The sequence below is a fragment of the Montipora capricornis genome, chromosome 2 (assembly GCF_036669925.1).
Source record: "Montipora capricornis isolate CH-2021 chromosome 2, ASM3666992v2, whole genome shotgun sequence".
Taxonomy (NCBI): Eukaryota; Metazoa; Cnidaria; class Anthozoa; order Scleractinia; family Acroporidae; genus Montipora; species Montipora capricornis.
Genome location: NC_090884.1, coordinates 66,937,634 through 66,952,667, shown reverse-complemented (window position 1 = coordinate 66,952,667; position 15,034 = coordinate 66,937,634). Strand labels below are relative to the sequence as shown.

Sequence of the window (15,034 nt, the reverse complement as noted above, 5' to 3'; positions counted from 1 at the left end):
TTTGAAATACGATATGAAACCAACTAAAATCACCCTTAGGGAACGTAATATTCCCATTTCACAATACAACGGTCTTAAGCCATTCTCAAAATCCTAATCAAGAAAACCTTGAACTAAATTCAAAATTCAAAATCTTAAATACTCCCGTCTCGTTTGAAAACAATCACTAATGATTCTAAATAAGTTTTAGAACAACTTTTTTTCAAGCGTTTTCTGTTAATTCAGTAAACGTTTGTTAGCGTATGCTATGCTTCATTGATAAACTAATCGAAAGTTATGCAAATAAAATCGAAAATCAGTATTCCAATCTTAAAGACTCAAAGAAAGGATTATCGCTTTTGATTGAAAAACAATAGCGCTACCATTGAATTATAGTTGAGGCGTGACCGGCTTTTCAAACTTACCGCATTGTTTTCTAATTTATGCACTCCCCCATTTTAGACATTCTCATTGGTTACGTCATTTGATGACTACCTGTCAAAATGACTCTGAAGTAGCGCATACTTCCATTCTAGTCTCACTTAATTAATTAATGCACTTTAGTTGATTTTCTCACTTCCGAGAAGCTATAACTAACTATATTAGTGTTTTTGTATCTCATAGATGTTCGGTTCCACGTCGGTGTAAAAACCTGTGAAACTCGCAGATGACGTAACACAAAGGAAAGCAAAAGAGCCAAAAAAACATCAAACAATAACGTAACCCTACCACAAGCTAACAAAACAAAGAAATATTTTCACAGGTTTTTGCACCGAGGTAAACCCAGATGTTCAGATTTTCAATTACATGTCCGCTCAACCTAGCGATTGAGTAAATAGTTCACCCTGAAGTCACAATAGATACATTTCTCAGGAACCCAACAAAGACGGCTTCCTGACCCGACGGATGAAATGTAAATATTCAGTTAAATATTAAAACAAAATTTAAAAAATCAAAGACGGAAGTTTCTTGGCTAAAAAGTATGTTGTTTTTGCCTCCTGTTAGCAAGACATTATATCTGGATTTGTAAAAACAATAAAACGCTACCAAAGGTAGAAGGCTTTTTCAGATGTCTTAAGTCGACCTATCTATTTGAACAAAAGGGTGCGGGCACCTTACAAACGAAGTGGGAACTACTGAAAACTTTAATTTAGAAAACCGTTCTTTTTTCTTGCTTCTTTTACTTCGATAAGTCCCTAAACCAAAAAATCCTTCATCGCCTTTTCACAACAGCCTTGCAACCGACAGCCCGTAAACTTTAATGCTTTGATTTCCTTTTCAGTATGGGAAGCAATGTATACTGTTTTACTGTAAATATGTAAACGTGTCTATCCTGTAAGTAAGTTGTTTGTTTTGTGTGTGTGTGGAATAAATAAATAAATAAATAAATTTAAAAACAAAAACAAAAAGAAAAATTCCTTCTGCTCTTTCTAAAAACTGTGTATCAATTTACTTTTGCATCAATATTTGTTTTTGCATAAAGCAAGCTAACAAAATCTGTACCTTGCTGAGTTCGCATTTGTTACCGTTAACATTTTTTTCGGTCCAATGCTTCTATTTTACGGAGGGGTATATGTTTGAGGTCACCCCTCCAGATACTAAACAGCGCTTAACTTTAGTAAATTTTAGTATTACAAAGCTGTCAGATGCTCAGAGGGCACGCTTAAACTTGTGGTGAAAGAAGTTGTGAGAGAGCTTGAAAATTATCAACATGTCAGCCCAGAAGCCAATGTTTCTCACTTCCCATTTATTTTCTTCAATCTTTCGATTCTGGGTTCAGTACTTTGCTAGTAACCACATGTCTTCTCAGGCTATTTACCCAAGACTTCTACCATGACACTACAATGATAGACAATACCAAAACAATATCGTGCATTGTTAGAGCTACATACTACGCAAGGACAACTTGAATCTCCTGGAAGACAACACACAGCTCAGTGGACATTTTATATGGAATAAATCGCTGTGTTACTTCACTACCACACATAAGCAATGCGTGTCTGTTTTTTCTAAAGAGGACAGGGATTACTTCTTTCTGATAAATGATTAATTAATAGGCCGGTAGCCAGGTTTTTAACTTCAGAAAAGGATCTGTTCCGTCGTACGAACGTGTGAGGACCTATAAATGGTCTTAATGACCCCCAACTTGAAAAAAATTTTCTGGAACGGTGCACGTACCACAGGCAACCCAGTGTACCCTCACGGAGGGTCTTCTTTACTTGAAACTCACGCTTTTTGAGTGTCATGAAATTACATCATTTGCGTGACAATATATCCCTTTACTTTAACACCAAAACATTCAGATAGTAGCAAACTTCATATTTATTAACCATTTCTTCTGCTTTTGTGCTTGTCAGCATTGTGATTTGTGATAATTCGCAAGTCTGTTAAGTGCAGGCCTAGGATATTTTTTATTCGTCCTGAATTTTAATCACAGCCGTTGGCGAACCGGTATAGTCAAGCACACAGCACTAGTTTCAATACTCTTGAAGTATTAAAGCAACTACAATCATTAGGACGAACTTGAAAATTACTGACCTTTTTTCCTGAGTCACTCAGAAAGACACAGCATAGTAATTAGAGCGCGACCAAAGAACGAAATCTGCAGTCTGATTTGAAAAAAAGGGGGAAAAAAGCATTGCTTTCTTTGCCTCGATGTACTTGTCTAGAAACATACACTTTAGTTTCCGTTCCTTTGTCACAGTGTGAAACTGATCTAAAACATTTAGCATGAATTAAACTTAAAATATATATATATATATATATACCATTACAGCTTGTTACACACTATAAACTTGGTATATATATATATATATATAGATATATATATATATATATATATAACAAGCTGTAATGGTGTCAAAACCAAAGCGCAAGCATTTTTTATCTTTAAATCGAGTTCTAAGATATAGTGATATAGTGACACGAATATTTTTTGATAAGCTTAGCAAACAGAAGAGCATCTTTTGAGCCAACCTGATCTCGATTAACAATGTGACCATAAATGCTTTGTTTCAAAGTAGCGATGTTCGGATAGAATTGATTGCTCCTTTGGAGCACTTAACTTACCTTTTGCAAATAATCTAAAAGACTTAGTTTAAACAATACAGAGATTACAGCAGAACATGAAAACAGCAGTTTGGAAGAATCGTGTTTACTTGGCAAAGGCCCCGAAAGTGATTTGTTCAGTTGCAGTTTTGAATATATAGCGGAAATCATTCTATTATCAGCTCTGTGATATCACGTTGTTTTGACTCCAGCATTATCACAAATAAACGGAAAATGAAATTACGCCTGGTAAAGATAAAAGAAAAATGTCTCCGGCTTTAAGAGTACCCGACGATTTAGACATGATCCTTACTGCCAGTAGACATGCACCTCTAACTAAACCAGCACGCTTATTTATTCTGCTCTCAAAGCTTTGCGGCAGGGGAAGTATCGAAAACCAAGCACTCGAAAACGAAGAACATAGCACGAAGCACGCAAAAGGTCGAAATCGAAACAAGCGCCTTAAGTCGCTGAAAAACGATGTGGAATCCCAACTCGAAAACGAAGCACCCAATTTGCCATTAGAAGATCGCTCTGACCATGAGCAAAAACCAAATTTGTTATTGTTGATCAGAAGAAAAATCAAATTTCTACTAATGATCGTTTTTCTGCTGTTTCTTACTATCTCCTTGAGCCGTTTAGGAATTAGTTGGGTAGGCAGCAGAAAACCAATATGGTCTTTCAAGCCTTCAATGGTCGTACACCCGAGTATCGAAGGGATGTACACGTATTTATCAATCGATCTGATGTTACTAATTATTCACTGAGGAACTCCATGAACAAACTTGCTGTTCCAATACCATTTTTTTGGACGACAGTTTTAGCTATGGTGGTGCGGTGCGGTGCGGTGCGGTGCGGGGCGTTGCTCTGGAACAGCTCAGAATCACTGAATATCAAATAATTGTTATGGGGGCACAGGGATTCGCTCTCTTACCTCATATCTTCTTGGTCCTGTTGGAAACAGGATAATTGGTATTGATTTATGTATGTCGCAAATCAATGAAGTTTAAAGGCCCTGCCCAACGATAAATGACAAACATTTGGGTGAGCTAACGTTTTAGCGTTTGGCCATTATGTTTGATGACCATTGAACATGTTAGATAATGTTGGAACTAGTTTTATACAGCATCAAACATTGGATTCAAAATCTTCCAACATTTCTTTTGTTCTCGTGTTGGATGTGTGAATTTTTCGTTTGGCCAGTCTCAACCAACATGTTGCAAGTACACATGCGCATTGTGATTAAAATTGATTCATCACCATAGATACCTTACCCTCAACCCTGTGAGCCTTATGTTTGATCAAGCATGTTGACAGGATGTTTGATACTAATAGTTATGACTGAGAAAGAAACAAATTCAGGACAACTAATCTTCATAAACACACTGACAAAACAGTGAGACAATAAATGTAGCTTACGTCACATTTTCAAGTTAGGATTATTTTAGGAATATTAAAACAAAATTTAAAAAACCAAAGACGGAAGTTTCTTGGCTAAAAAGTATGTTGTTTTACTCTGAAGACAACGAACGATTAATATTCTTTCCCGTAGTTCATTCAGTTGACACAAGGTGATCAGGTGCACCTTTACTCAAGAGCGTGTTTATCTTTAAACTGAATTTATTTCCAAAGCTTAAAAAACTAAAAGACCTCAAAATAGGACAGGATATTACAAAATAATTAAAGGTGTGAATGTGTGAGCCAAAGGGCCTCTGCTGGTGCGACATGTGGGTGACCCTCAAATGGTCTTAATGACCCCCCACTTGAAAAATTAACTGGAACCCTGCATTTCAATACCACCCAATTCAGTTCCTTCTGTTTTTGTGAACACACGTTCCACAGGCAACCCACTGTACGCTTTTTGTAGAGCGTCTTGTTACTGGGTTGCCAAACCCAGTCGGAATCTCGGTTTCATTTGGTGGGTTTTTTTGTTATTTTTACTGGGTTGCCAGGATGGCAATCCCAGTCGGAAAGTGGGTAGGGTTTGTTCGTTTTATTTTAATTTTTTTTTTTTGAGGGGGGGGGGGGGGGGGGGGGGGTTTCCGTGTCGGTAAAAGTCTTGCCTGTCACTCCCCTGCTAAGTGGTGCCTTTGTGCATAGAGCCTTCTGCGCGTGTTTTCTTAGGATCGAGAGGGTAGTGGAAATGAATATATTTCTCTGGTGGACACAGTAGAATCATTAACTTAGCCTCCAATGGGGTCGAAAGTCATGTGACGCGAATGGCGTTTCAGTGGATCCTTAAACAAAATATACCCTTATGGAGCTCAATAATAGAAAGTCAGTTGTATATACTAGGCAGGCGGCGAAAAACAAACTCCTGGAATCTTCAAAGCGACGAGTAATGGACTTCGACAACAATCTATCGCCCGTCGAGCCGAAATCAAAGTGAGCTGTTTTTCAAATATTTTACCAAGTGTGCTGTTATGTAGAACACTGAAACCAAATGGAAAATTCTCTGGTAACTTATGGGTTCAAAAAAGACAGAGAACGAATCGAACACCTTACGTGGATCTGTGATCAACTCTGCACAGTCTTCAGTAAAAAATTGTAAGTAATTGGAAATGTGACAGCCAAGAATTATTTGAAAGAAAGCTTGTCGTCTATTTTGTGCTTCATTATCCAAGGAAAAGGTTGTTCATGGAAACCGTTTGATCCTGAAATTTTGTTTGTTGTAATATTGCGCGTATTTGACACGATTGAGTTTCTTGTCTTTACGCACCCAATGAAATAGGAAGAGGTTTTCGCCTCTAAGAGCAAATATGTTGTTTGTTTCAATAAATTTTCCCTGGAAAAGGATTCTGTGGTATTTTCTGCATTTGTGAATTATAATATCATGTTGTGTATTGAATTTTCGAGCTTAAGGTTGAAATGTGATATGGGAGAAGTTTTTTAGTATTGCTCTGTAAGCAGGAAGGGTTCACAGGCCTGTAGGAAGCGTGCTTGAGTTTCAACAAAATGAGCCCCAAAATCAGTGAAAAATTGTGACGCCGATGAATAATAAAGTAGCTGCTATTTCCAAAATGATGGAATTACCTGGTGATAAATAACGTCGTACGCGTCTTGGAGACTAAATTTTGACTTTGCATAAACAAATGGTCAACCTTAAGGGGGGAGACTCTTAACTACAAACCTGTTGCTAAGGACGCATACATTGCCGACTGCAAACATAAACTCCAGCGGTAATCCACACAATGAGGGTCGCCGGTCGGACTGCCGCCAAAATGGCGGGAAATATAAATCTTGTAAACAAAATAAAATTGTGAAAAAACTTTGTCTGTTGCAAAAACGTTTCGTTTCCTTGAGGTTTCTGGACTAAGCTATGGGCCAAGCGGGTTTAAAGTATGCCCAGGCACCAGAAAAAGGCAGTATTGGCTTCTTCAGCACTGACAAAATGGTGGGCTAATCGGGAAAATTTGTTTTCGACGCTTTCCACTGCCGACACTGCTACGCAGACCGAAACAGCGGAAAAAAAATCACACGTAACGCAAAGCGAAACAGAGAACTATGTGGACATCGGAACAGCGGACGAAATTGTGGCTTTCGCCGCAGATATATCAATCAGCAACTGGCCAACCTACCTGTCAGCATCGGTATGAGTGACCTCGATGAAAGTATGACCGATCGACGAGAAGTTCTTACAAAGCAGGTACAAGAAATATTGACTAGATACAGCCATGATTTGAGGAAGGCAACGTCTCGCACGATGATGGTTGTAGACTCAGAACTTGTTGTTAGCGATATCGATTTTTTGGTGATGGCATTTGAGTCACAAATTTGCGAGAAGTGTAATGTAAGCGGGCAACTTCGCATGACGACAAAAACGCAAGTAAAACCAGGAATCGTGGAAGTTGAACTAACATGCATGAAATGCTTCGAAAAAAGTAAACATAAGTCGGACTGCCCCACCATTGAGTCAAGGTTTCGACCAAAAGCCTGGCTCCCAAATTATCTTCTGCTATCATTCTTGCTAAAAGGTGAATATTTCAAAGACTACGAACATGTACTTGGAACTCTTGGTGTAAGTCATCTCTCCAAGAGCCAGTGGATTCGTGTCGTGACGTGGGTTCACCCGCACGTAAAGGATCTCGCACAATGGTCTTGCGACGAAATTAAGAGAGAAATTGCTTGGCGGGGTGACAAAAAATCCCTGGAAATTATGTACGAGGGTTTTTATCTTACACGAGGGTACCACGCAAATAACGCGTCGGGTACTATACATGATGTGAAGTCGGGGAAAATTGTCGCGTTCGCCCATCGGTCAAAAAGAGGGTTGGGATCCAACTGGGTTGGGACATCAGGAGGAGCGGAGGGGGATATCTTCGAGGAGCTGTTGACTGGCCTTAAGGACGAGCACTTCAACGTGAAGAAGTGTACAATCGACCCCGACGCAACATGTGCCAACGTCCTCCTAGAACAATTTCCTGAAGCTGAAGTTATCTACTGTGGAAACCACACGATCAAGACATTTCACTCGGACTTGGCAAAGATAAAAATGATCTCTTGCCAGGTGAGACAATTTTTTTTATACCTTTACGGTGTTTGGTTTTTAGCCAACGTACCTTAACAACAAATATTAGAGATATTATATTACTACTATTTTCCTCAGTGAACATGAGGTACCATTGTTCAGAATACTATTAATAGAGAACCCTTATTTAGAAGCCCTGTAAACTACTTAGGGAAACTCGAGCATGCTAGACAAGTTGATTAGAAAGAAAAATAACAACCTTGTTTTTGTTTTGTTTTTTTTCTTTTTTTAGTGCAAAGCAAAAGGAAAATCCAAATGTGCCAGGCTAACCGATGCACTAATTAACAACGCAAAAAAAATGTCTTCAAAGTTTAATCCAATACGAGGACCTACTCATGGCTGAAGACCCAATGGGTGCTTTTTCCGAGGCAATTCTCAATTATCATGAGCATTATCAGGACTTACACACTTCAGAGTGGTGCAGGTTCCACCCAAAGGTACATATTTTAAATCATACCTGACAAGCTATATGAAGTTTTGTAAATTAAGACTTCTTTTACTCAGTATTATGATAAAATAACATTACACGCATAGGCTGTAAACCGCGTTTGACCATCTACTAATGTAATAATTATTTTATTAACAGGATTATATTTCTGTACACAACGAGAGAGCTTGGGAGCTTATAAGAATTTCCCCCTTAAATCTTTTTATCTTTGGGGCAGGACAAAAGGGTTTTTTAAAGATGTATGATAGAGGGACTCAACAACTTTTAGAGGGTTCCATGACCCACATGTAAATGTAAAAGAAACAACTGGTTGCTAATCACCATTATCTTAACCTTTCAAGCATTTCATAATGTAGAAATATAACAAAGTTTTATCATCTTCAAACAAAGTGTACTGATTCATAATTTATTGGAACCAGTGAGGGAGGCATAATAGAGAAAAGGAACCCATTGATATTTCTAGATCCAAAACAAAAGGTGGTAAGGGTTATTAGAAGGGGGTGCTTTAATTATCGGAAGGTATAATTACATCTATAAGTTTCCAAATTTATTACAGACATCACAAGATGGTCAACAGTACCACTGCAAACATTTGCTAACCTGCTCAGCCCAACTGGAAGCTTTTCAGAAAGTTTTAGAGAAAATGGCGGAAAAACCAGAAGAACATATCAGAGAGAAGGGCAGAAGAACAACCAACCCAGCTGAAGGTTTCCATGGGACTTGCCTTGCATACCGGGACAAGCGCATTGACCTGAACTGCCAACATTATGAATGCAAGACAAATATGGCAATCTTGTACAAAGTAAGATAACACCACAGAACTGCATACTCAACTGGTTCTGGTTGCTAGGATCAGCCTTTTGAAGCATTTTTTTCTTCTTTTATAACAGCTCATCAAGCCCTTGCTGATGTCTATGCACTCAAGGAATGTCTGTTCAAGACTGAGATCAAACAGACAATGAGTGGCATTGAAATAAGATCTGCAAGGCAAGAGAAGAAGGAGTGGCAAACAAGAACAAAAATACGTCTGGATACTGAGAAGCTCATGTTTCATTTTGGGAAAACCATTTCGCATAGCATAGCAAGGAAAATGGCAATGGGAGGGGTCTGCTATGCTGAAATTGAGGAGATTTTTGTAAAGAACAAAAACAAAGAAGACTTTCATGGTGCAATGAATGGGAAGTTGAAACTAAGCAGAGTGACAAGGGACAAGATTTTCAATCATTTTTTGCAATTTTCAAAGAGGGCTTGAAAAGTAAACTGACTTAAGAAAGTGGAAGTTCTGTCAAGTGTACTTCCTTTTAAAAGTTTTAAAGGTTTTTCTTTTTTGATCGATGAATACTGGCATTTGCAGGTAGAGAAAAATTAATTATCAGTTGTTAAGAAAAGAAGGCAATCAGACTTTTTCACAACCTATTTTTTCACAGATCTACATGTACGTACATGTAATAAGAGGGGGGAGGAACAGAATAGGGAGGAGGGAGAAATGGCCCAAACAAAGTTGGGAGGAGGGAGAAATAGGGAGAAAAAGTAGGGAGGAGGGAGAAAAAGAAAAGTTGGGAGTAGGGAGAATTGAACTGGATGGACCTGGATGAGGAAATAATTTTATCGAATATTCAATTTAAAAAAGAAAATATATGTATAAAAATGCCGTGATCATGTCGATCCCCTTGGCGGACTTGACCGAGAGAGCATGGAATCACACCTGATACATGGTTACTAAGCTTCTTTGTTGGTTCTCGCAAGATTAACCTTTGAGACGTCCTTTGACATCTTTGGGGATCTGTGGCTTACAAGGTACTTTTGAAAGGCCTTTGAAGGTTTTTGATCTGGCGCCTAGAAATGTCAGTTATGTTTTGTCTTCTTGGAATCTCGATTTATTTTAGTTGTTTTAAAGATTCTAGACGAATTCGAACGCCACGGTAATCACATATACGCCATTCACTGAGCATTATCTTGCCGCCGATGGAACTTACGAATATTCAATTGCGGAAAACAATGTGCTTTATATGTTGGATTTGGTAGGGTTAAGTTCAGCTAGTTTCAACCTCATTACTGAAATACTCAAACAGTTTGCCTTTCGCAGTTTGGCTGAAAATGTTGATTGAAGACGCTTCAGTCGCGGTTTTGGAATTCATCTTGACGGTCTTGACAAATTGACGGTAGCGCTGCGGGTAGTCATTACCGTCACAAATTACAGTGTTTGTATGGGAATCCGATGACAAATAACAATTTTTTGAATTGAACGTACTTTTAACAATTTACGAATCGCAAAGTTAACATACGAGGCAAAAGGCATCTAAAAGATTGTCCTCTCCAAATTTGAACAATATAGTTGTGCTGTAAGGCGTGAAGTTTCTTTCCATACATTTGTTCATATTTATATTTTTTTCCGCAAGTTTATGGTCCGGTTGGGTGGGTTGATGTGGTTTGCATAAAATATATTTTGCGCGGCTAAACACTTTGGTGAGTACCTGGTGAATACATTCTTTTGACTCTTCTGCCAAGTCATCTTAACTTTGCGAATCACAAGTGTGCAAAATTCTTTTTTTTTTTCAATTATTTACGGTCGGATTCCTACACAAACACTGTATTTTTGTATCTATGAAATGCGCTAAAATGGTTTCCAAAAGCGTGACGAGTTCTTTTGTCTTCAGTATAAATTAAAAGTCGTTTTAAGACTTGACGGATTTACCCATGGCAAATATTATAATCTAATCCCAAACACAATTATCACAGACCGGTAGTACATTGTAGGCGCGGACAAATAAATAGCGCGGCTTCAAAGTCGTAGTAGTGATAGTTAATTTTTATAGTGATTCCTGTTTATTAAAATAGATTTTAATGTCTTAATACAAAACGTCACAGCTTGAGGTAAATTTCTGCTTATGGCTCGTTTTAATGATAGAGCCAATACGGTGAATACGTTGGCCTGATCTGATTCCAAGTCAATTAACTCCTTCAATGAAGGCTAAGTAATGTAATATCGCTTTTTTATCAAACTGATTTCTGTCCCATAGCTGCATAGTTGCCAGTGTAAAGGTTCAAAATTAATAAGAACAGAACAGCGTTGCTTTATAGTACCGAGGTTGTCTGCACTCTAGACAAGTCAGTGTTGATTAACATAAATTTATCAATTTATAATTATGTAGTACTTGCGCCCTGGTCATGAGATGCTACTAAAGATCTACTAAGTGCAAGCTGCGCGATAAGGATCTATAAGCTGGCTTTTACTCATCTTTACTAGCAACCGAAGAAAGGTGAAAACTTCTGACAGGGAAAACAATTTTTAACGACTTTTAGGATTTAAAAATACGATTATCTGTACCATGGATATAGATGTCTTAGATGGAAAAGAAGAACTGTTGTTTCTGCTCTCCAAAAGGCTTGTAACTCAGGCTTACGTTCTGGTGTTTAGAAGTAGCGATCGCCTGAAGCCTGCACAAACCCTTGCCATGGACCTTCGGTTCAGCAAAGAGGATATTCAAAAGCAACTCTTCATAACACGTTTTCAATCTCAAGAAGGATTAAACGAAAAATCCAAGTGAATTGGGACTTGGTTCCGTTAATATCGTCCAAGGGCGTAGCCAGGGGGGGTCCTGGGGTGCCCGTGACCCCCCTTTGTAAGCCGATTTTCACTCAAACAACCTATAATGTTCAGGGTGCGAAAACGCGAGTACCCTCTGTTTGACAGAGTGTGACCCCCCCCCCCCCCCCCTTTGAAAAATCCTGGCTACGCCCATGTCGTCATTGGTTACAGCCAAAAATCACCAACCGGAACACTTGTAAATTTTGTGGAGTCAATTACAGCCAGTCAATGGGAGATCGCTCTTCAAAACATTCTAGAAGCAGGACAATCCCCGAAGGTGTACTTAACAATAAAAGTGATGGAAATATGTAATGCCCATCCACTTTTACGCCATAAAACCGCGAACAACCAAAAAAATAACGAGACTCTTCAAAAGACTCCCACGGAAGGTAAAGAAAGCAGCAATAAGGGGAAAAGAAAAAGAAAAGGAGAGGAAATGAAAGAGGACGATTTGCTCTGGCAAAGACTTAAAGGTGGACAGAATGTAAACAGGAGTGAGAGACAACAGCAAAGGCTACAACATTGGAAAGAAACTGTAACAAAGACCTATGAGGGTTGCCAAGCAATCAACGAAAGAAGCATTAAGTGTTCTTGTGGAAAAATATTTCCAATTAATAAGCTTAATGCGATAAATGATATCGGAAGAGCACACGTCAGCAAGTGTAAATGTCAGAAAGAGAGTCAGTCAAGTGAAACAAATTGTGCAAAACAGTTTTGGGACAAATATCTGGAAAAGAAATAAACGTGTTTGCGCTACAATGTAAATACAAGAGTTTAATTGACTTGGAAGTCAATAACTGAAAACAACCAAGAATTGATTTTGATTTTAATTATCATTGTTTGCTATATAATACTGACCAAGAGCTACAAGAATGACATTGTATCTTAGTACAATTTGTATTTCGTAGAAGAAGTAGAAGACTTGTAAACTCTAAGTAGTCAAATTTAGTGGTTTTCTTCAGATGACAACCACCTACTCAGTCATTAAGACCAATGCTGTATGTACCTTTTCGTACAGGTAAACCATAATTCTCAAGTCGCGCTTATTTAATTTTGCGAATTTATAGTTAGGACTGTTAGATATATGGACGTAAGCCCGAACAGCGCACAGAGCAACTTGAATTTTAGCGAAAAGAGATGATTACCGCATTCATGATGTTAAATTGTCGAGTTCCTGCTTGCTACAGAGCCTGTTGATAAATATAGTTAGGCTGTCAGGTGCTTAGCAAGTTTTTAACTTTGGACGTGACTTAGTCTGCTTGCAATCAGTGACGGTTTTACTTTAGCGTTAGAGCTTTGATGTATTTCATGAACAATCCATAAATCAGTATGCTTTAAAATGTTTCGTTCCAGATTTAATGAAGCCATTAAAGCAAGGCAAAATGGATCTTGAAAATGATGTCTTGATAAAGGTTCTACAAAAATGTCCACTTGTTCAAGTCGACGTCCTCTTTTATTTCTCCCGAAAGGCAAAGCCGTCCGAATCTTTTAGTATTGATCTCCGTCTTTCACTGAATGACAGCGACTTAGTTTATTTTAAAAAGCGTTTATGGAAAGAAGGGCTGAACGAGCGAAAAACGCAGCTCGGAATTAACTCTGCGGAGCTGACAGTCGGATATATTACCAGCAATGTGATGGCGTCAAAGACCCGAACAGTTTCACGGAATCCTTTACTAACGGTCAATGGTCAATTGGCCTGCACAAAGTGCTTACCCACGAAGAATTCGTTATAACTACCAGAGTTATGGAAAGCACTGTTGTCCATTCTGTTCCCACGGCCCATCAGCGATCAATCTCGTGCCACTTAGCGACAGAAGCGCTCGTTTCACAAGAGAAAACTGAGTGTAGAAAATACACCAGCAACGACCAACAAACGTCAAACCAATTGCACGTAACTGAGGAAGATCAAGATTATGTTAGCGAGGAGACTGTGGTGGTGCCTGGCGAAGAATATAGTCTCGAGTCTTTCAATCTCCTTGAGGGAAATGAAATCCAGATTCATGATGAGTTCGTCATTAACGACGTGAACGTGACTAACCAGGATGTACCTGCTCAAACCGTCAGGCCTCCAAAAAGGCTGAAGATTAGTGATACTGACGAGGCGCAGCCATCGGTGCAGAGTCCTCAAGAAACTGGCCTTTTGACCGTTGAAGGGAACATAGATTTTCAGCCTTCCCACGAATAGATACAGATTGCTTCTGCTCCTCAGCCGAGGGATGAAGACAATCTAACATTAGATGAATTAAACAATGCGCTTGGAAAAAAGCGATCAAGTTGTAAAACATCTGCATGAACTTCTCTCCTCTGGCGAACTACCCAAGGAGCACATTTGTTATGAATTTCTCAAAGATGTCATCGGGTATATCCACTGTATGGCACTCCAAGGTAAACGTCAGCAGGTTCGCTGGGCCTGGAATAAAGATGTGAAAGAGTTTCTTCGCTCTGTCCGTAAAATTGGAAAGAAAAGAGAGGACCAGGGAATGCAGGCAAAGTTTGACATAAATTCGTTTAACATACCGATCCCAAGCCTCGACAGCGTGTCTCGGGATAGGCAGAAATCATACACACCTAGGTCGGGGATAATAACAGAGTTTTTAAAAGCATTTCTCAAAATGGCTATGAAACATGCAATTCCGATGATTGAGAACGCCACCAGCAAGTCGATCCCCGTCGTCAGAAGCATCGATGGCTTTGGTTTGAAGGCAGGCTGTCAAAGGGACCAGATAATCAATGAACTAATCGGTGCTACAGTTAAAATAGACTTGGCTTACATTGCCGCTAATCAAGATCCAGACCCTGCTAAGTTGAAAGATCTTTTAGTCAAAGAGGTAGAATCCGAAGTTCTAACTACTCTTGATTCAAACGTAACCCTTCCGATTGGTGTGAACTACGTAGGCAACAGGAGTGGACAGGACACCTATCAAGAACTCGTCGAACATGTTCAACAAATCCAGATTTACGAACGCTGTTTGGATCATGTTCAGCACGACATCTCATGTATACGAGACACGGGTGAACAGTGTAAAAGTTTTTGTCAGAAATGTGGAGAAGAAAAAAAAGTTTGTGATAAATGTTGTAGAAGAGGTTTCGTCAGCATTGATCCAGCTATGAGACCTTGCAGTCACTGTCTAGAGGAAGGACGGCAATGCAGAAAAGTAGTGGTGTACATCAACTCCTCTGATTGTGGATCTAATTACAAGACGTCCATGCAAATGTGTAACGAACTACGCGACACTGGTCAGGTTGAACTAATACTGCAACATCTGCGTTCAATGCCAGACATTATTCATGTGGTCAAATGCCTTTCGTGCAGTTTGACTAATTGGTATTTGATAGTTGAAGGGTGCAGGGTCAACTCTTCCCTTCTTCGTGTCATTCGAGAAACGGAACCGTTGGGTACTCAGATGCGAAGAGTTCTATCACTGGAAGCCGTTAAGCAACG

General features: G+C 39.1%; 1 protein-coding gene across 1 annotated transcript in view; it reads right to left on the bottom strand.

Moving 5' to 3' along the window:
* Positions 1 to 2,573, bottom strand: part of LOC138037672 (NLR family CARD domain-containing protein 3-like) — a 40,297-nt gene extending 37,724 nt beyond the window's left edge. The window contains exon 1 of the mRNA XM_068883574.1: positions 2,518 to 2,573. The gene's annotated coding sequence lies outside the window, so the exon portion shown is untranslated. The remainder of the gene's footprint in view (positions 1 to 2,517) is intronic.
* Positions 2,574 to 15,034: the final 12,461 nt, after the last annotated feature.